This window comes from Tinamus guttatus, unplaced genomic scaffold (genome assembly GCF_059628265.1).
Source record: "Tinamus guttatus ecotype Peru unplaced genomic scaffold, ASM5962826v1 Tinamus_guttatus_pri_ptg000389l, whole genome shotgun sequence".
In the NCBI taxonomy this organism is placed as follows: domain Eukaryota; kingdom Metazoa; phylum Chordata; class Aves; order Tinamiformes; family Tinamidae; genus Tinamus; species Tinamus guttatus.
The window spans coordinates 3,384,721-3,405,938 of record NW_028288923.1 but is presented as its reverse complement, the minus strand read 5'-3'; positions in this window follow the sequence as shown (position 1 = coordinate 3,405,938).

The following is a 21,218-nucleotide window of genomic DNA, read 5'->3' as shown; positions in this document are numbered from 1 at the left end:
GTTGAACACGCACTCAGCCTGGTGAGCTGGTGTGTGGCTGGGCCTTGCTTTGATCCCTGGTGCTTCGTTGGTGCTCGTGGGTGCCCATGGCAGTGTGCATGGGCACGTGGTGGCAGCCCAGAACAAGCGGCAACCCAACCTCTTGTTGGATCACCAAGGGAAGCTACAGAACTGAACGGGCACTGAAACCGAGCTGCCCTCTCACCTCCTCATACCCTCCAAGTGCAGGACAAGGCCCAGTGTTCTGACCACACTGGTCCTGCCTGGATTGTATCTTTTCAAGAGATAAAAGAGAGGATCTCACTCTCCAAAACAAACTTGGGAAAGTTACCATACAGTATACAATGGCGAAACATGGATTATTTGAAAAATGTGTTAGGAACACGCAAATATCCTAGCATTTCTCAGCAATTGAATGCTGCGAAGCGTTTGAATAACAACAGTGCCAACATGGTTAATTTAACAAACGATTCTAGTGACTCCACTGGCTGAAGCGTATCAGCGATCCTGCAAACTTTCCTGCAATCCTTTCAACATATCATGCCTTGTCCTGTGCACTATCCTGTAATCTCATCTGGCTCATCCTTATAGATTTTGTATTTGCTGTGTAAGCTTGTCTGATAATGTTACGTTAAAATTTTATTTCAGATTGTAGTATGTTGTAGCCTCTATAAACGTCTTTGTGGCTTCAGCCTGTTAGAGACCTGTTAGCTTTTCTTTGGCATCGCACTGATGGCCCTAGAAGTTGTGCTTGAGTTGTGGTTCTTTTCAGGTTTTAAAGGCCCATGTAGCAAGGGGTTTATTGCTTCCTCTGAGAGACTGTATCTCAGTGTCATCTGCTCAGCGTATCAGTGTCAATGGCTAAATATGTTTTTAAACCAAATGTCTTGAGACCAGTACCCATGAGCGTAGTTCCTGCAGAGTTCCTTCGGATCTCTGAAGGATACTGACTGTAAGAGATGGAGTTATTGGCTGTTATCTTTGCTTATGACAAAGTATCTCTAAGATAAAAAATCGCCTTGATCCTTCTCTTTGTATCAGTTTTGTACAAGTTTGACAACAGACTCTGAAGAGTAGAGTAGCTTTGAAAAACTGATTTCCCCCGTCCCCCATTTAAATTTTTGTGTGTGTGTGCATCTGTTTGGAATCAATTTGTGATCATTTGACTGTTTATCTCTTTTATTATGGTAGTTGGTTGGTCTGACTGATCTACTGATTTTAAACAACCAACATGACTCTGAAGGGCAAATCTTTTTTATGAGGTTATAATTTTCTATTTGGGAGTTAGAAAGAACCAGCTTAATACAAACTTAACTTTTCAGTGTGACGTATTTTTTTCCAATTTGTGTAAACAGTAAACTGAAAGTTTGAGCAAATTGTGATTCTAGTACCATGGGTGACTAATTCATCCAAAGGTGAATTTTGATCTACATTTTTAGTCTTGGATGTTAAGTAAAGGCACAGCCTACTGATCATTAATTTATGTAAATAACCCTTCAACTCTTTTTTCCAGTTAGGCTTCTCAGTGGATTCACTCTGCCTCAGAGTAATAGCCATTTTAATTTGGAAAGATCTCTAAAAAGTTGCTGAACACACAAGTGAATTTAGAGGATAAATTCCTGGTATTTATATATGTGATTTTCTAGGGGCATTTTTTTTTTTCAATTACCTTCCTCAAAATTTATATGTCCTCCTGTTTCATATACTTACAGGTGGTTACAGAGGACAGTACCTGTTTTGCAAATGTTCTTAAGTTTGGAAAATTAACTGATTGCCAGTAAAGCCTTCTCATTTTATGTAGAATTGATATCAAATTTGTCAGAACAATCCAAACACTGATTGAGACAAAATATTAGATGATTTTGGTTGAGTCATTCTTTGTTTTTATCCTTTTCCTATCCGGTATCTCAATCTTGTAATTACTTTTGAATGTTGCACATGGTACCACGACTGAAACATAGTTTAAAATAAAAAGCTACCAATTATTTGCTTATTCACCCCTAAATGAACATTGTCAAATTAAAACATTATCTTATTTTCCACATACAGTACAGCTGAAGGGGGGGAAAGATATAGGAAATAGTCCAAATGCCTTTCCAAAGTGATTTATGTAAAGAAATCACTGCAAATGACTCAATATGCATTTCTTCCAACATAAGACAGAATTGTATGCTCCGAGGTAGGGAGAATTTTGAGGAGAATGGTGTGTATGGGCATGAGACACGAGCAGACCCTTTCACATGTGGTTTCTGTCTGAGTTACCAGTTCCTTGTTTCAGAACTAGCTCAGCACCTTGATCATCCTGTTCAGGATCATCCTGTTGTTTCTGCAAAGACTTTGGTTTTAGCCAGCTTTGGGTCGGCCCCACAGTAATCAGTTCTTTACATCCAAGCACACGGGAAATATCTAGGCTAAGCTGGTTTACTTGTTCACCACAAAGTGGAAGAGGGCTATTGAGACCTAGGTATCTCCCTGCAAGCATTTGGATGTAACCGCACTGGCTTAAAAGTAAAGAAAACAGCGCCCATCAGAACAGCAGGGAAACCTTTGGGGAATGCTCTGGATTCCAGGAGGAGGCAAAATTGCAGGAAGCCTTCTTACTCATGCCAAACATTTGTCATGCTTCATTACAGTACTGATAATCCTGATTTTAGGGAACGTGATGCTATTAAAGATAGTCTAGTAGCACAGAACTAGGCTCTGCAGTAAACCAGCGATCAGCCACAAGTGTCAAGTTCCTTGCGCCTCGGCTGCACAAGCTCCCCTACGTGATGGGCGTCTTTCTCCATGTAAGAACTCCCCTCCCATAACTACCATTAATCTCATTCTGTATTGTGTACTGTATTTTGTAAATACAGTGACAGGGTCAATGGTCCCACTGAGACCACATTCTCCAATAATGAGGGAAATGGTATTTACAGGAAGGATTTAAATATTTCTTTAGTACTGGAGCATGCATTTTTGCATGTAGTATATGAAGCCCTTAATGCAACTATGACTAATGTATCTAGCTAATTAAATTTTTACAGCATTCCAGTGCATCAGTGTCAAATGTTTGGTTCCAGTTACCCGCCTCGTAACACTGTCAAATAAACTCCTCCTTTTTTATATTCAGTATCTGCCTTCCTCCTTCTACACCATGTGAAATGAGGCATCATCATCATCACCTTCCCGAAGACAGGAGATCTGCCTCCTGCTTCCTCTTGTCCCAGCAGTGACCTCTTAGCTTTACCTTGCCATTTTAGGTCTGCTATTCTCCATGCTATTCTGCCATGTATTTTTATTCAACTTTACAATCAGGTATTAGAATGATCTGCATATGCAATTAAAGGAGGCAAATACTATAGATAACATTATTTCTTTCATTTGAACCTTTGCTTATAGCAAAGTGATCTTTTCCCACCAGCCAGATAGCTGCATGGAAGCAATTTGGAGGAATGGGAGGGAAAAAACAAGCTTTCAGGCTAGTAAAATTTAAGGCATCAAAGCCACGTCAAAAGATCCACAAGGCATCTTGAGGTTATATCCCTGTAAATAACAGAAAGGTTTGTGTTTGGGGGAAAAAGTGGGAGTGATCCCCAAAATAATACCTCACCAAGCAAATAAAGACACTGTTTAGTTCAGTCTGTTCAGTTTTCCCTTTATGATGCAGGCAGGTCATCATGCAATCTCCGTGAATCCCTAGGTAAGCACTTAGTTGTTGCCTTTAATTAGTCTGCAAGTTATAGTTTAAATGTAGTGGCCTGACATCTCAATTAGGTATGCAAGATAAGATCCCAATAAATGAGTTCTCAAGCCTAATATTATGGGTTGAGGCCTTCTAGAATAAAGACACAATGGGAAATCTTTTACAACACAGCAGATACAAACAGGGGCATTCAAAGTGCACTGCTATAGAGCCCCAATGCATATTGCTTTTATCCCCCTGTTTAAATGCTTATCATTTGAACGGTTTCTAGAGATAACCCTTCATTAATGTAATTAGTGGTAGACTGGGGCCAAGCCCATTAGCTGCCTAGTAGCTGTAGATATGTTAGAGTCTACATGACAATAAGACGTTGTTTTCAGGACTTTTATCAGTCAACTGTAAATGAGCATTTCTGACTGAAAAGTTTCCCCAGCAATAAGTGTTCACCAATGAGTAAACCAAGATGAAAGCCAAACTTTTGGTGGTGCCAGATCCTTCTCTCCCGTGAGGAGTAACCCACAGACTAGCTTTGGTGTAGACTTGAATTCTGTGCCTCAGAGGGTTGTGTTTTGTTTAGAGCATTTGGGGCATTTATTTTTCTTGCAAATTCTTGAGCTTTTGCCACTTAAGAAAAAAAACCCTGCAAATGTCAAAGCTGCTTGTGAGTATGATGGGGCTAATCGTAGAAGAAACTGGACAATATAATGTAATGATTACTAAATACAAGCCAGGCAATGGTACTGCAGAGGCTTAAATCTTTTTTTCACTTGGGTTACGAAACAAAGTGTAAGGCTTAGATTGTATCAAAAGAGATTAAGGCTCAATAACGCATCTCTGAAATTCAGGGTGCTTAAATGCCTAGTGGAAATCATAATCCTGAATCTGGTGCCTAGGTCCTCAGGTAAAGTGCCTGGGAATAGCTTTGTGCCAAAGGGATTCATAAATGCACATGCAATCAGCAGGGGACTGCTGAAGTAGTCTTCTAGGAAATGCTAAGGAAAGGTATGGGCTTCTCAAAGGTTTAGGGGTCTTCAAGATCCTAATCAAGCAATGATCAAGCAGAGAGTTTTCCTCTGGGCAAAATTAACAGCCTTGGCTCTTTTCTGGACTCCCAAGTCCTTCCCTGAGAGGCGAAGGAAGAGGAGATCTTTTCTTGGCCAAAGGAGGCTGCAGGAAAGGTGGCCCTGGACTGGTGAAGCCATCAGTCTGGGCACTACTTGCATTTTGTCCCTTGCTTGTTGAAAGGGCTTCAAACCCACATCTCTTACCTCATCACCCTTAGCATCCTCGGGACAACTGTGGGATTTCTGAGTCATTTAGATCTAAACTGGGGCATGAAAACCCAAACCCTTCCTAAATTTTGCATTGAGTGATTAAGTCCTTTGGAGAGCGTATTCTAATTGCTGTGACAGTAGATAAGCAGCAAGCTGGTTCAGACAAACAAGTGCTTTTCAACAGCGGCTTAGTCATAAAAATTTTCATATCTTGTTAACCAGTTGATTCTGCCAACCTTCCCCCATCCTGCAATTTTTTTCCCCCATTTCTTTCCCTTGGCATGCTTCCTATTTCTCACAGCAGCAGCTGTGCACAGTTGAATAGTAAATCAAACACCCTAAAAACTGTTGTTTTAATACAATGTCTAAGATTTCCCAATTCTCTTTTCCCCCCTTATTTTTCTTGATAACCATTCTGGCTCATCTTTATCTGGTAGTAGAATAACTAAATCTGGTAGCAAAAGCCTGACCTGTATTTTTATTTTTTTGTAGAAATTAGTGGGTAGGTTAGTAAGTGAAAGGCAAGTAATCCAAAAGCAGTTTAGATAAGTGGATATTACAAGCTTGTGTTGTTAATTGGTATTAAATACATTTTTTAAATTACATTTCTGTAGCAAATGACTTTTCTCATCAGACTCTCTTGTGACAGAAGCTATTTCTTTCTTCACCATCATTGCGATAAGTTGGAGAAATCAATGTTAGCCTCCCAGCAGCCTTCAATTCATCTTCTCTGTGGGCCATGCCATCTGGCAGCATCATCTTTTAGTCTTCAAGTGCCTCTGTTGGCCTGAAAAACTTGAAAACAGGTCTCGGAGAAATTCTCGCAAGGAAGGAAGCTTCTGCATTGGTTTCCAGAAGTGCTTGAAGGCTTCCCAGGCCACAGGGCAAAAGCAGAGTTTGTCTCTCAGCTCTGGAAAGGGTGAATGAATCCCTACCAGCAAGCCTGAAACTCATGGCAGCAGATGGTTCATGGTAATTGAGAGCTCAGTCTGTTGAATAAGTTATCAACCTTTTGTCACCTGTTGACTTGTCTAGTGTGGGATGCATAACTTCTGGTTTTGTGCTCACATCTCTCTGATTATCATAGAATCATTATGGTTGAAAAAGACCTTCAGGATCATCAAGTCCAACTGTAAACTCATCACCACCGTGCCTGTACAAGTGACGTTAACTGCAAGGAGCTGGAAGGAAAATTGCTTTGGTTGTGCCTGCAATGTGCAAATTGCAGATACACCACTCATGAAACTTTTGTCATGTCACAAAATGGTACGTGGAGGAGGCGTTCTCCTGTTCAGGAGTGTCCTGCATGATCCGTTCTCCTCCAAAAGGAGAGTCCCCAGAGCAGCATCAAAGGCTACGAAAGAACGTGCAGAAAGGTGTACGTGCAGCAAGCGCATCATGTCCCATAAGCAGCTTTTTCCAATAATCCTCAGGGAGCGCGAGCAAAATCTCTGTGTTTCTATCAACACGGCGGAGCTAATAACGTTGCCTATGCTACACGCTGGCTGACAAAAGCCAGGAAATTCAAAGATAAGGCCAACGCCACGTCCTTGACTCCAGCCATTCTGAGGATTAAAAATAATAATAATAATAATAGTGAAGAGCTTGATTACAAGGCTGTAAGAGGAAGGACGTGCCAGCTCTAGCTGTGACTCCTCACAGAGGTGGCTGCCGGCTCTGGCAGGGCGGCAGCGAGGAGGCCGTGAGGGCCATGAGGGAGCGCAAGGCCGGGGCTGCCTGGGTGTTTGCCAGCTCCTGTGAGGTGGCTCCAGTTGGGGTGGAAGGAGGGAACGTGCGCAGTGCCCACAGGAAGCCACAGCCTTCTGCACACTTGTCTTGAGTCCTTGCAATCTGTATCCTGCTGGTCACACTTCTGTTGGTGCTGAGGGCCCTCATGGGGGGAGCAAGAGAGGCTCTGAGAAGCCGGAGAAGTTTTGGAATCGCAATGTAACCTTCTGGCTGCCCGCTTCTCTTTTTCTGTAGAAAGACAGCTGAGGAAATCACTACAACTACCTCTCCTCATGCTCCTGTTCCCTTCTTGTGGGACATTACAGTTTTTTGTGGCTTTTGATCTTTTGAAGTTCAGTTTGTTATAGAGTCTTGGTGAGTGTTTTGTGGCTTGTGGTGGGGTGTAGGCGAAGGAAAAGGACAGGGCTATACTGAAGGCAGTCTCCGTTGGTAGAACCTGCTGTTAAAATCAAAGCCAGTTTCCTAAACCATCTTTAAAAACCACTCCAGCAAGCTTTGCTCCCTGCCGCTTAGTGCCCCCGTCCTCTGAAAGCCTGAGCAGCATGCGAGCATTCGATCTCTTCTCCTCCCTTGCCTGCCTAAGCCATAGCTCCAAAGCCTCCAGCCATGGCCCCATGCTTCATAGTGGCTTCTGCTGCTCAGGCATCGCAGGCTAAAGACCTCGTATGTGACACTGCGCTTACAGAGCAGCCCCTGAAGTTCCTCTGTTACTGCGTGCCGTAGCCAACGTTGACAGTTTGTGGACAGGCCATAGGGTTTTGTCTAGCCAGATTAATACCTCATCTGGCTCGCAAGCCCTGTGTAGCCATACATGTTGCCTGTTGTCCCCAGAAGACCATAACAGCTGCTCGCAAGCCATTACCATCTAACTAGCAAATAAATATTTGGATGTGCAGACTCATCTGAAAATGTGGATTATTTCCTGATAGGCCACAATGGATCCTCTAGGTAAACACATGCTTAGGGCACTTTCTCTAAAACAGATTTTTGACCTGGCGGACCTTGGCTGGCAGGCAGACTTGTGTGGCTATGCAGTGAGCCAGCAGGCTGGCCTTCGCTGTGGCATAAAGCAAGTTCCTGGCCTCCAACAGTGTCTTGTTTCGTCTTTGTCCCCTTTCCAGCCTTGCTTCTCACTCCTTATTTTCTGCTTCTTTCCAGAGCAAAGGTACTCTTCCTGGTGAGGAACTGCAGACACATATATTCTGGACCTAAAAATTTACTTCTGATTTAAAAATCAGGGTTTGTAGAAGGAAGCTTTAAGGAATACTGCATTTGGCCCTCTCCGTCAGGCATGACACAGTGTGAGGAGTTTTGCTTTCACATTGAGGGTTGTCTTTCAGCAGACAACAAAACTTCTTCCTTCCTTTGCCTGCCAGGACACTTTAGCCTCTGCTCTGAATGACTCCTCTCTGCCCTTAGTCGAGTTGCTCCAAAGAACATTTCCAAGGCTAAGGGAAGAGGTCCGGAAATGGGTTAAGCATTACGCCCCCATTAGAAAGATTGATTTGGTATTGCAGTTAGGGAACCAGATAAGCTCAGAGGAATACTAGTGAGATACGGCACGCTCTGTCTCCCTTAGTTGAATGCTCTCCTTCAGTTAGAGTTTTGGTGCCTCTTACCCTAATCCCTACAGACTGCCTGGTGACTGAACTGACATTAGCTGGCTACAGTCCACAATGCTGGAAGGTGTCTGTACCCCAGGATTCCTCACCAAAACCGACTGCTCTAGGCTGAAATACCACTTTAACCCGAGATCAGAGCCCGTGTCAATTGGCTGAGCATTGTCTTTGTTTCTTGTCCTCTGGGGAGAAGCCGTCATGCCAAAAACAACATAAAAGTGTAACCCCCCTCCCCTCCCTGCCCCATACAGACACTGGGCTTTTGGGGACAGGTGCCTTGATGTCCAGAGGTGCTGTATACTCTGCGTGGTCAGCGCAAACCAGATCTGCTGCTCTGAAAATCAACGCACTTTTATTTGTGTAGCTAAACACATAGATTTAAGGCTTTGCTTCAAAAAGAAGTTTCAGAGATGCCCAGAAAAGCAAGAGCCTATTTTAGATGAATGTTAAGTCCTAACTGCCTTTCTGTGGTTTTGAAAATCTTCCCCACTCTCCCCAAATTTGAAAACGTTGTCTTCATCTTCAAGTGCTGTCGAAATAGAGCTCCTTGGTAATGCTAAGATTCGCTTTAAAGAGTGTATAAAAAAATGAATAAGCTGGAAGATTATGCGGGGATTCATATACATGGATTCACAGACATTGTCTCATAGACAACTGCAGCATATTGAGTCTTATGCTGAAGAATCATTTCACAGTATTTTACTGTATGTTTAGTCCTATCTCTTTGTATCTTTATCAGATGCCCATATATGTCATCATTCATCTCTTTCCTTGAAACAACAGAATTTGCTTGCTAAAAAGTGTTGAGGCAAACTTTTTTTTCCTCTCTCTAAGTGATCCCTTTGACTCTTGTAGAAAAGGGATCTGTGTCCTTTTCATTTGAGGAAGGTGAAGGGTGCAGCTGGAGTTCAAAATAACCTGGATTTGGGCTTTGTCTCGTTCTTTTCAGGCCTGTGAATGCAGGAGAAATCTGGTGAGTTAATCTGCCTTGGGAGGGAGACGCTTTGCCCCGGCCACGAGATGCACAACTGTGATCAGGATGTGTTTTATTACAAGAACCAACACCCTACAGGGCAGGGGAAATAGGAGGGAGAGGGGCTTCAAAGCAGAGGTGAGCCCAAACACCAGTCAAAATCACCATCTTTGCAATATCTTCTGCATCCTCGTGTGGAAAGGGTTCTTGGGGAGCATTTCAAAAAATCAACAGAGTCTGTTCTCCCCAGCAGTATTTCTTGATGATGAGAGCCCCCCTTTCCCTTCCCCCCTTGCTATCAGCTGGCTAATCTGCCTGCACATTCTGACACACAGCTGCGAGAGATGAAAACTGTACTGTTGATAGATGAAACTTTGGATAAGATTACATGGTTTTGAATATCTTGATGACATATTTGTCTGAAAAGTCTTTTAGAGGACAGCCTAATATAAATGCACGGAAATGTTTCTAATGACTAGCATTTGTCTACGTACTTGGTTTGGAAGATTAACATTCACGTGTTCTTCGACTGTCATTTGCATTTGTATGTGGAGGCAAACTTTTCAATAATCACTTCTTCATGCCGAGAAGAGTTAACAATTTATTCAAAATACACAAGGCCAAATTAGTCCCTTCTGTGAGGCTGGGTGCCTTGGTGGAGTTGCACTCGCGATGGCTGTGGCTTCGCTGCCTTCTGCAGCAGCCGCAGCCACGTGCCTGGGAACGGCGTCCGCTGACCTTGCCTGTGGTGACGATGGAAGTCCCCCCGCTAGAAAGGCAGAGCACACTAAAGAGCAAAAACAAAACAAGACAACAAAAAAACAAGGTCAGGACAATCGCATCTTTCAGCTATTTTGCTGTGCTGAACCCTGGCTTGTTTTCTATTTTGGACTGATATATGAACGCAGTAAGACTTTTTGTACTGTTTTTTAGTCTTATTCTCAAAACACTCTGTTGTGTGATTGGTCCTCAGTCCTAATTTTTGGCTGGGAGAGGACTCAGAAAGCCTTATTTTGTTAAGTATTTTATCTGCTAGTGAGAGTGGAGTACCTAGATGCTTTTGAATCCTGCCCTTCTGAATTGTAGGCGCCTTAATCATGTTAGGGAGTTGGCCTCCTAACAGTCTTGCAAAAAAAGAAGCTTCCATTGCTAAAATGTGGAAATAATTTGGGAAACTTTTCCCATGCTCTCTGGGGTAAAATTTATAGCACGTGGCCTCAAGTGGCACCTGGCCCTGTTCAAGTCGGAGCAGGGAGTGTCTATATGCAGTTAGGGGCAATAGCCTTAAGATTTGTCACGATGTGACAAATGTTGATCAAGGGATTTCCTTACTGAGGGTCCAAAGGTGCTGCCAAATAGCTCTGTGGGCTATACCTTAGCATGCGTCCCTACCTTATCTGGTAATCGTGCAAAAAAACAACTAGGGACTATCTGTGGACGAGAGGTTGCAGTGGCCAGGCTGCAGCGTGGGCCTCAACGGAGGAGGGCTGCGCTTCCAAAGCGGTGGGGAGGCCTTTCCAGGGAGGGCCTCTGCTCTCGCAAAGCTGCTCAGCACGGCTAGGAGGAGAGACGGGCGTGTGGGAAGGGGAGTTGCAGGGCTGAATATTTTATGAAACATGGACGGGGTGAGGAAGGATGAACACTCGCGGAGAGTGGTGGAGCGGTTCAGCCTGAGCGTGTGCATCCCCCAGGGCTTTGTCCAGATGCTGAAACATAAATGAACCTTTCGATCTGTTTCTACTGAGCTTGAAACCAGCGCCAGGAAATCGGAGGCACCACCATGCACCAAGAGCATTACTTGTACCTCGTTGCTGGGGCATATATGGCCCTCTTGTAACAGGTGAAGACACATTGTGTTGCTGGCTGTTGCTCTGAGCTCTCCAGGGGTTGTGCAAGCCCTTAAGAAAGATGCTCGACCTTCCACTGGCTGGGGGAAGACAACAAGGCAACCTCCTCTGTGCAGGGAGACTTGCCCAGGAGCAGAACAATGTACATCCCAATAAGCAGTTCATCTGTCCTCCTAGTTAGCACATTCTAGTGTGTTGTTTTCCAATGACTTATCACTACCGTACGATTTCTGCTTATGGATTAGGTAGGAGGAGTTATTTAGAGCTAAACTTTCCATAGTATTTGAAAATGCCACCCATTACTTGGTCACTTCCTCTTGACCTCTGTGTATTCCTTAAGAAAAAGCTTCTGGGTTGAGCATGTCTTTGTCTGGCAAAGTTGTTCAATCACAGATAAAATTTCATTTTGCTTCCCTTTCACATGGCAGTGTATCTCTGCAGACGTGCACTGACATTCTTTCCCCTTTCGGAATATGTTGACATCTTGATGTCTTCTCCATAGACTCACAGTGACACAGTGCTAGGAACTTTGTGATGACACTGCATCCCACAGTAGTGAACAGTGAAATAGCCCTGTCACAAACTATTTTATGAAATATCAAGACTGCTTAAAAATTTACTTTTCAAAAAAAAAAAAAATCCTGTAGGCCTTGAGCTTACCTTGAGAACTGACCTGCTCCATTATATACAAAAATGGATGTTTAAGTATTTAACCCATGCCAACTATAAAGACAAACTTAATATGACCTTACATTATCAAAATTCACATTAGCTGGGAATGATATTCCTAACTTGTGAACACAGTGTTTGATGCTCAATAGGTAATTTAAAACAGTGGTTGAAGTGATATTTAATGCTAAGTGTTTTCTTCTTTGTGAGAAGCACAATGACCAAATTTGAACTACTCAAGCTCTGGGCTTTTTTTCACTGTTAGGAGTATTTTTGTGTGTTAAATACAGAATCAAATGTTCTTGCTTTCAGAAATGCTGGAATAAATTACACCAATGCACCCAGCTAATTCCTTCTGAAAATGATTCCAGTACATATTATTAACTTCTACAAGAAATGTCTGTGATGCTTGACAGGATTTTGTCGGAGTTTATTAATGAAGGCCTCACCATGTATGACAACAACTGGTTTTTCAGTTTCTTTTGACGGTTGTGGGAATCTAAAATAGGTCAGCTGGAGATTGGTAAGACTGTCTGTACTTCTTTGCCACTCTCTTTTTAAACATTAAAGGCTGCAACCAATATAAAATAAGAATGAGGAAAATAATACGTTAAAAGAGGTGCAGCTGTTAACAATTTTTTTTTCATGTGAATATTTGGGACAGTCTTTGGATCTGGGATGAGCTAACTTGGACAAATCAACAAGTTAAGACAAATAGTTTTGATTTCATTGTTTGTTTACGGAAAAAAAAATTGCTTAAGAATGTTGGAGAGGTGATTTTGGTCTCTTAATCCAAAAAGTAATTAATAGGGCCAGCAGACATGCAGTTGGAATTTGATCTCAGAGGACAGAGTTCATGAGACAAATTCAACCCTAGTTTAAATGCTACATGGTCTAACGAGTCCTAGTGTCTCTGTTATTTTCTTAACTGTCTGCCTTGCAGACACCCCAGATCTGGAATCTGAAAATCCAGCTGTGTCTCACAACATTATCTAATTAGAACGTGCTGATAACTTTGTTGATGCACGAGAGATAAAAACCCATTCCACCCCATGCGAGTGGTAAAAGTATGGTTTCATCAGGAAGGAGAACAGACACGAATGAAAAACACGCAGAAGAAGACAGCATCCTTTTCACCGAGACCCTTCTGGTGTCGCTGCCATCGGCACACGCTCCATGCTGTGGCTTTAGGACTTGCATCGTGGTCTTTAATCCGCACCTCGGTTGCGTTAGGGCTGCGCAGAGCAGAAACCCGCGCGCGTGTCCCGGGGAGGGCTCCCGGCAGCGCGCGGGCGCCGGCGGCTTCCCGGGCTTCCCGAGGCGTTTCCGCCGCCCGCGACGCGCTTGTCGCGCGGCTGCTTCACGAGCGGGGAACATGACGTTTAGTCAGGTTTTCCACGCTAAGACTTTCATGTTACATATTGTTAAAGATGACTGAAATAGGTTATGTACACATCAAAATGAGTGAACTTTTACCTTTCCTACTGCAAGTTATCCGTGACATCCTTGGAAATCATTGACTTCTCAGCTATTGACGCTCTTGGGGGAAGGGGAAAAAGGTTCATCTGGCAGGAAATGCTGACTCAGAGATTTCTCAAGAAAATCTACTTTCTTAGCTGAAGAAGAAAGATTCATTATTTGCTCATCTTGGTGAAATCTAATTGTGATATTTGTATTCTGTATTAATTTGATTCAGTAAAGATTTCTGACATAGGCAAAGAAGCCAATGGTAATAATTCGTTCTGAAGCTTTTATTACCATTGTGTTTTGAATACAGGTATTAAAACAACAGTGGAGCAGCAAATGCTATCCCTTGCATATTGCTCAAGATGCTACCTATGCAATTCCTAAAAATAAGAGCCCACTCCTAATGGGAGTAAGTAGTGAAAGTCCCATTGACTTCAGCTGCGTATGGATTTCATCTAGTAAATACAGGGTGGCTGCTTCCTGAAGAACAGAAGTCATTTGCAAGGAAGAATATCCATTAGCTTTGAGTTCTTCTTTGTCCTTTATAAAACAGAGTTCCATTCCATATATAAAATTGCCTTTAAAACACATTTGTCTTGTAAGTTGAACAAACCTGCTTAAAAAGAGCAGGCTGCTGGTTCAAGTAGCTGTGACTTAGAATACACTTTTTTTCTGCACTTTGAAATACTCGCAGCAATTTCCACTACTCGCTACAATTCCTACTTATTTTATAGCAATATCACACAATAAACATTTCTTTTCTGATTAACGGATTGAAAGGGAACTGAATTATAAACAGTATTAATATAAGAGGGAATTTGTATCCTGTGCTCTGAAGGCCTGAGTTTATATGACCTTAAACAATCAGTCTGAAGAAGTCACATCAGCTGCTGTACACATTCCACATTACTGAGGAATTAAATTAAGCAGCTTTAATATCTGTAAAATGGCACAGGCCTGAAAGAGAATCGTTCCAATTTATGGACTTTGTGTCTGATTTACTAGTGCATGTCTAGCAATTTCAGAGCCACCAATTGCTTTAAGACCACCTCCAAAGTGTTTTTATCACTTACAGTAAATGTGCTAACATAATGTTTTAATTAAACATTTAAAGTGCATCAAACAAATTTATTGATACTGTCAGAGAAAAAAAAAAAAAGGAAAAATTCTGCTATTTGCAAAATCCCTTGATGTATGTGCCATGTTGTGACCCTGGTAAGATTGCTCTTAAACATTTCAGCTAGTGTTTATAAATTAACAAAAAGCTTCCCCTCCCCTCCAGTTTTCCTTTCCACCCTCCAGATCATACTTTGTGCATAAAAATATGGTAAGGGCTTGTTGAAAGCTCTTCAGCTATGATATCAAATGGTTGTGAACAGTGCATTTATTTGTGCTTCTTGAACACAGGCCTGATATTGAAATGATATAAAAGTCCCAGCAGCACTTTATATTGATGTTGGCATTAAAAATGCTTTTTCCGTTAGTGAGAGAGGAGTTCCCCTTTAAAAAAATAAAAGCCAATACCAGGCCTATCAAAACTTTATCATCCTGTTACCACTTGGGCACTGTATTAAATATTCACAACCGAAGCTGATTTTCATTAAAAATCCTTTTCCCTTCTGCACTGGGGATCACAGAACTGACACGGATCCAGAATTCCTATAAGCCTTTAAAAAAGAGAGCCGTCGGCATTGCCCCGGCAGCCCTGGAGAGACACCCTGGAGTTTCCTGGGCAGCGTTTGCAGGAGAGAGGCCGGTGGCAGGGACAGAGCTGGGCCCGGAGCGTGGGGCGCCCGGCCGCTCACTGCAGAGGGGCTGCCTGCCCGGCGCTGGGACGTGGTGCGTGCTCCGTGGCACCGGCGCTGGGACATGGTGCGTGCTCCGTGGCACCGGCGCTGCGCGTGCTCGGGACGTGGTGCGTGCTCCGTGGCACCGGCGCTGGGACATGGTGTGTGCTCCATGGCACCGGTGCTGCGCGTGCTCAGAACATGGTGCGTGCTCCGTGGCACCGGCGCTGCGCGTGCTCGGGACATGGTGCGTGCTCCATGGCACCAGCGCTGGGACATGGTGTGTGCTCCGTGGCACCGGCGCTGGGACATGGTGCGTGCTCCGTGGCACCGGCGCTGGGTGTGCTCGGGACATGGTGTGTGCTCCGTGGCACCGGCGCTGCACGTGCTCAGGACAGGGCTCGTGCATTCGTAGCAAGGGAAGGAGCGTTTTGTCCGCCTTGGTAAGCATTCTTTTCGGAGGCTGAGGTTGTGGCAGCTTTGCGTTCCTGCAGTTCTTACAGACTTCAGTCGTCGCATTCAAGAGAATAGCTAAATACAGTGGGTCGTGTAGGACAAATGGAAATCATATTTCCATACCAAACACACAGATGCCTAGAGATGGGAATCCAAGCAATTCCTGTTAAGGTCTGTACTGCCTACTAATAAGCTGATACACAAATGTAAAGTGCATTTCACGTATGTTATGTTTATAGTATATTATATATCATCCACAATTGAATTTGCTTCGTTTATTCAAACCTCATAGCTATAAACATCACATGGTTGGAAAGGAAGCGAGCAAGGAAACTATAGCCAAAGCTGGGTGCCATCACAGAACTGAGCCCCGCTCTTGCTGAGAGCCTGCCCTTACCTTTGTTAAGGGAAAATTAACAACCAAAAAGAAAGAAAAAAAAAAGAAAAAAAGAAAAAGGCAGAGCCATGGGTATTTTCCTTACTGGAGATCAGAACCTCATTTTTGTCCGTCTTGCTGCCGCTGGCTGCAGGACGGCTGCTGTGTCATCTAGTGCAAGGGAGGACAGGGTTTCTAATGGTCACGATTCAGTGGTGTGAGAAGCACCACTGCGACATCCCTTGTGATCCCCAGGTCTGCTGACTCTGCCCAGCTCCGCCTGGGAAGGCAAAACTAGTGCAGGGTGTTGCTGTCGCTCAGGGTTGCCTGTGGTCCATGTCTGTTTTTGTGGTGGTTGTCACCTGCTTTGCATTTAACTCTTTGGCCATTCTAGAATTAGAGCCTAATGTGTGGTGGGAGCTGCTGAGCAGTGACGCAAGGTGGAAGAGAAAGAAATAATAATTCTGCCTTTCAGCATGAAGGTGGAGACATTTTCTAGGGGGGAGAAAAAAAAAAGGGAAAAAACAGACCCCAGAGGAAGGGTGCAGCATTTCTCTTCATATCAGTTTATCGTGGATGATTTACCATTGTGTTTTAGGGGACTGATTTTCAAAAAGAATGAATTTTGCATCAAATTGTGAATATAGTTGCTGGAGAAGATATGGTATTTGCCTATTCAGATGATGAGCTGGATGCATAAGTGATCGCATCAATGGGTAATATGCACATTCAGTCATGCAAAAAATTTGCATGCCCTGTAAAGACCTAAAAGTTGAACATCTGGCCTTTTCTGTGGCACCTCAATTTTGTATCCTATTCTTTGAAAGGTTTATTCCTAAAACCGTGGGATCATCACAGTCTTGATACCACATTCATCGCACGCTGCTCCTAAAGGAGCCGAACTCAGCTGTGGTTGGAATGACTTTAATTGCTCGGTGTTATTGATGTTACGTTTACCATGCGGTCCTTCAATTGCGCGTAGCTAGACCTCCAGGAGAGCAAAGGTGGTCCAAAAACACCCTGCAGGAGACACGGGGCAGGCTGTACTTCAACCTCATGGAAAAGCTTCATTAAACTTCCAAGGCATGTGATTCAGGTAGGGTGGTAGCCAAAGGCAATCAGACGATATCTTTCCTTCAACTCGTGGCAAGTCCTCACCGCTGTCATTTTTTGTGATTTTGCCCTTGCCCCAACCGCTCCAAGCCTCTGAGTAAGTTTGGAGTTGGTCACTGCAGCTTTGGTTATGAGTCATAGCAATATTCTCACACCTCCCAGTATATTAGTTAGGGGACCTGTGAAACAGAGGAAGGAAGTTATTAGCTGAAATTCCCAAGTGAAGGGCCAAATGCTGAAAAATGTCCTGTGCTTTTAATCAACCCCGGCTGAGGCAAAATTCTTGAGTAGCATCAATAAAATTACCTGTTGAGTCCCTGCATCACCATCCCCGCAGTGTGGGTGGCAGCTCTTGGCTTGCACATCCCCATCCCAGGTCTGCAGGACTACGATGCAGAAAGTTCAATCACGTTAGGCTTGAACCACATTGTCTCTGGAGTCAGCGGGACAGGGTGGTCACTCTCGTGGCACTGCTGACACAGACACGTCCTGCCAATGGGACCAGTGCCTGGAGAAGAGAAGGGTCTGTTGGCTTCTGCTGTAACTTTGGACAAATGTCCCTTTGCAGTGATGTCCACTGGTCTCCCTGTGCCCTCTCACATGGCAGGAGGCTGCCTAGGTGTTTTTAAGTTTAAAATGATGAAAAAGCTCATGCACGCAGTTAGAAATCCCCCTTCTGTCCTGCCACGTTAACAACACTACAGCCAGCAGCTGCTGTAGTGGGTGGACACAGGGGGTGCCTATTTTTCTGTAAACCAGGAGTATTTTGCAGCGCTGAAGTGACCAAATGTTACAGTTTGGCCATATGTGGTATCTTGATCCTGACACTTAAAATCCAAGGTACTACAGGGCCTCTATAGAATCACCTGCAGGTTTTTGCAGTGACTTGTTTGACTTTGGAGGTATGGAGGTGTTGGCATCCCCGTTCCTCACTGCAACAGTGTGCATCCAGCTATAGAATTAGTGTTGTATTCCCCACCATGCTTGTGGGATAATGTGGCATGATGTATGTCTTTCCTTCAAACCTGCTAGGGTAGATTTACTAATAGCAGGATATTTGAGTAGCATGGAAAACTGTAGAAACTTTATGTTATATCCCCCCTCTTATTAGTGGCTCCTAGTGCTTTATTTTGGGTCACCAGCTGCGAAAGGACGAAGACAAGTGCTGCTAGAATCAACTTTGAGCTGAACCCTGAATTTCAGGTAGATTAAAAAATCACTGCTAAAAAGAGCTTAGAGGAGATGGCATCCAAACCTGCTGGGGCTAAAGTAACACCAGGAGGTGCTAACCTGGTCCCTAAGTAGTTCAGTAGTTCTGTTAACTACGCTGGAAGGTGCAAATTTGGAGAAGGGAGAGGAAGGAATAAAGAGAGAAACGGTCCCACCCGTCTTGTGCTCTGCAGGGAATAAAAGTGGCTGCATTCCCTGTAACTGGCTCTAGTAAATGGGGGAGAAAAGCAGCAGCTGAGGCCTCTGCTCAGACTGCAGGGAGGCAATATCGTATCTCCAGATCTCACTAGTTCCAGCACTGTGCAGAAAAATGAGATCTACCCTCGCCAAAGCCCCTTCGTACCCCCAGCTAAGCACTGGTGCCTGGGTTGTGTGTTTCAAGCCAGTCGGTGTTTCTGGGACCTGCGTGGATCCCGGGAGGGCACGGCTTGCCAGCAGGCTCCTCGCATGGCGCGTGCTCCGAGCGCGCTCCGTGCCGGCTCGCGCCGCTCCACGCCGGCCTCGCGCCGGGGAGATGCTCTGCAGCGCCTGCTTCCACCATGAGTGCTCGCTCGGGGTGCGAGCAAGGGAGTTTGCTTTTCAAGAGCAAAGCTGGTCTTGAGAGCAGAGGAGGAAAACGCTGAAACTGGTGGTTGTATTTCGGGTGCTTGCAGCATCTCTGTGCACGCATAGGGAAGGATTAAACAAACGTAATTAGATGGACTCTTTCTGGAAGACGGCTCTGCCAGAGGATTCAGGTGCACGCGTGCCCTGTGTCCTGCCTGAAGTGCTGGTGCTGCTCCTCCGGTGGAAGCAAATGCCTTTTGAAGGCAGTTCGGAGCCACAGAGCAGGCGCTTGGCTTTATAGTTTGAGAGCCGCGTGTCACCTTTGAAGGCTGGAATTGCAGTGGCAGGAGGGTGATTCCCAGCCGAGTGAAGCAGACACTCGGCACGTTTCATCCCTTGCAATTAAGGGAGAAGCAGAACCAGACAAAAGTCGAGACGTGTTTTAATAATAGACCCCTCCCTTATCGAGATGAAGCGCAAGTGTCCCTCTTGCACACGTGTGTGCAGGGGATGATTCTAAGCCCAGATAGTAGTAAGCACATGAGAACTTCTCATGAAAAAAAGCCCACACTTTATAGACTTGATTTATTGCTCTTAGTCATTTACACACATCCTGTAAAAGGGAGGAAGCTTAAACATAATCAAAATCTATGTGCAAATTGCCAAGCCAAATACTGCAGGTCTATTCTGTCCTCTTTTAGAATCAGAGAGCAAATCTCATGGTGCAAAAAATACAATGTGATAAAATGACTAATACAGGAGTAAAGCCGTCTTTCCATTGTGCAGGCATAGCTCTGGGGATCGTTTGGTTTTCATGGTAGATCCCTCAGACAGTGAATTCCTCTGGTGGTTGGTATTATATTCATGACCAGGACTGTTAGTCACCTCAAGGGAGCTGAAATAGGATGCCACTCCAGTTGCCACTATTAATTCCAACTGCAGGTGTGAAAATTAATTTCATGGGTATTTTTATCATTTCCTTTTAGTTAAGGATTAAAGTTTCTGAATGGCCCAGGCTCCAGATGGAGACAGAGCTGAACTGGATCTGCCTGGAGCTCCCATAGCAGTCAGCTAATTTTTAATGGAGGAGGAGGAGGAGGAAAAAAGGGGGCATAAGACTTTCCATCTCTCTTGCTGAAGACAATTAATGTCACTGAAAGATATCAGATGTCATCATGACATATACTTCTTTGCACCAAGACTCCATAAAGCAATCCAGTAAATTGCAGGTTGTTTTCATTTCTGTGGAAGAATAACACGTTTGCCAATAGAGGGAGAAAAAAAAAAGAGGAGACGTTAAATATATCAAACCAAATCAAATGTAGCTGATTAGAAGGCTACAGTTTCCATTTGCTGGCACTCGTACTGTTTTCATATAGATTTTCTGACAGATGCTGCTCTATCTACGCAGTCAGGACGACTGTGGCAGCAGCCAAGCTCTGGACGCAGAAAACCAACCTGGTGTCGTTGGCTCTGGGTGGAGTTTGGCCGTAATGTTTGGGGAAGGGGAGGGGACCGGGACCAGTTATGGGGGTACAAGCAAGAATACACAGTCCCCATCCCCTGCGTTGTGCCGGGGTTAGTCGTCCGCCCGTGCCAGGGGGAAGGTGTTGGCTCCGGAGCCGTCTCGCGCTCACTCACACCTCCTCCTGCCAACTGCTGAGTAACGCTCGCAGGACGGGCCGGTTGGGCCAGGTTTGCTCCCACAGTTAAAGGCTGGAGGTGACGCAGGATCCCCGCGTGCTCCCAGGCGTACAGCTCGCCGGCGCGCGGGGCTGATGCGGCATCGCTCCACGGCTCGCACCGCGTCCAAGGCGGCGGCAGCACCGCGGGCCGGCGCGCGGCCCCTTTGCGGGGCTGCCGGGGCACCCGGCTCGCTCGGGCCCCGCGGCGCTCTCGGCCTCCCAGCACGTGTGGCAACGCGCTCCCGCCCCGGCCGCTCTCCCCTCGCGCCTCCGCAGCCGCCGCTATCGGCGCAACCTGAGCGCGCACCGGGAAAGCTCCCCGCAATGGGCTTCGTTTTACACCTCTCACCCTGCGCTGCGCCTGAGCGCGCTGGTGCAGCTCGCGCCGAGCGCCCAGGCACCCTTCGCTGTTAGAAGGAGCCTTTTCAGGTCGTGAGAGCCAAGGACCTCGTGTTGCAAAAGGCACCGTCTGTTACTCCGAGCAGTTATCGTGTTTTACTGTTTACACGGAATAAGGCGAGCGTGTGGCGCTCAGCCCATCACGGGCAGCACAGTTTATTGCCAGAAATTAATGAGTCTGTGCCATCTCTCGCTTCAAGACATTAAATCACAGATTTGTTTAAAATTTACTCGAGTTCATAACTTTGAGCACAGAAAGTCCATCGCAGCCTTTACGGTTACACACCAAAACATCACTTAGCCCCTCTGCCCTCCTCACCACCTACTGACGTGTGACTTT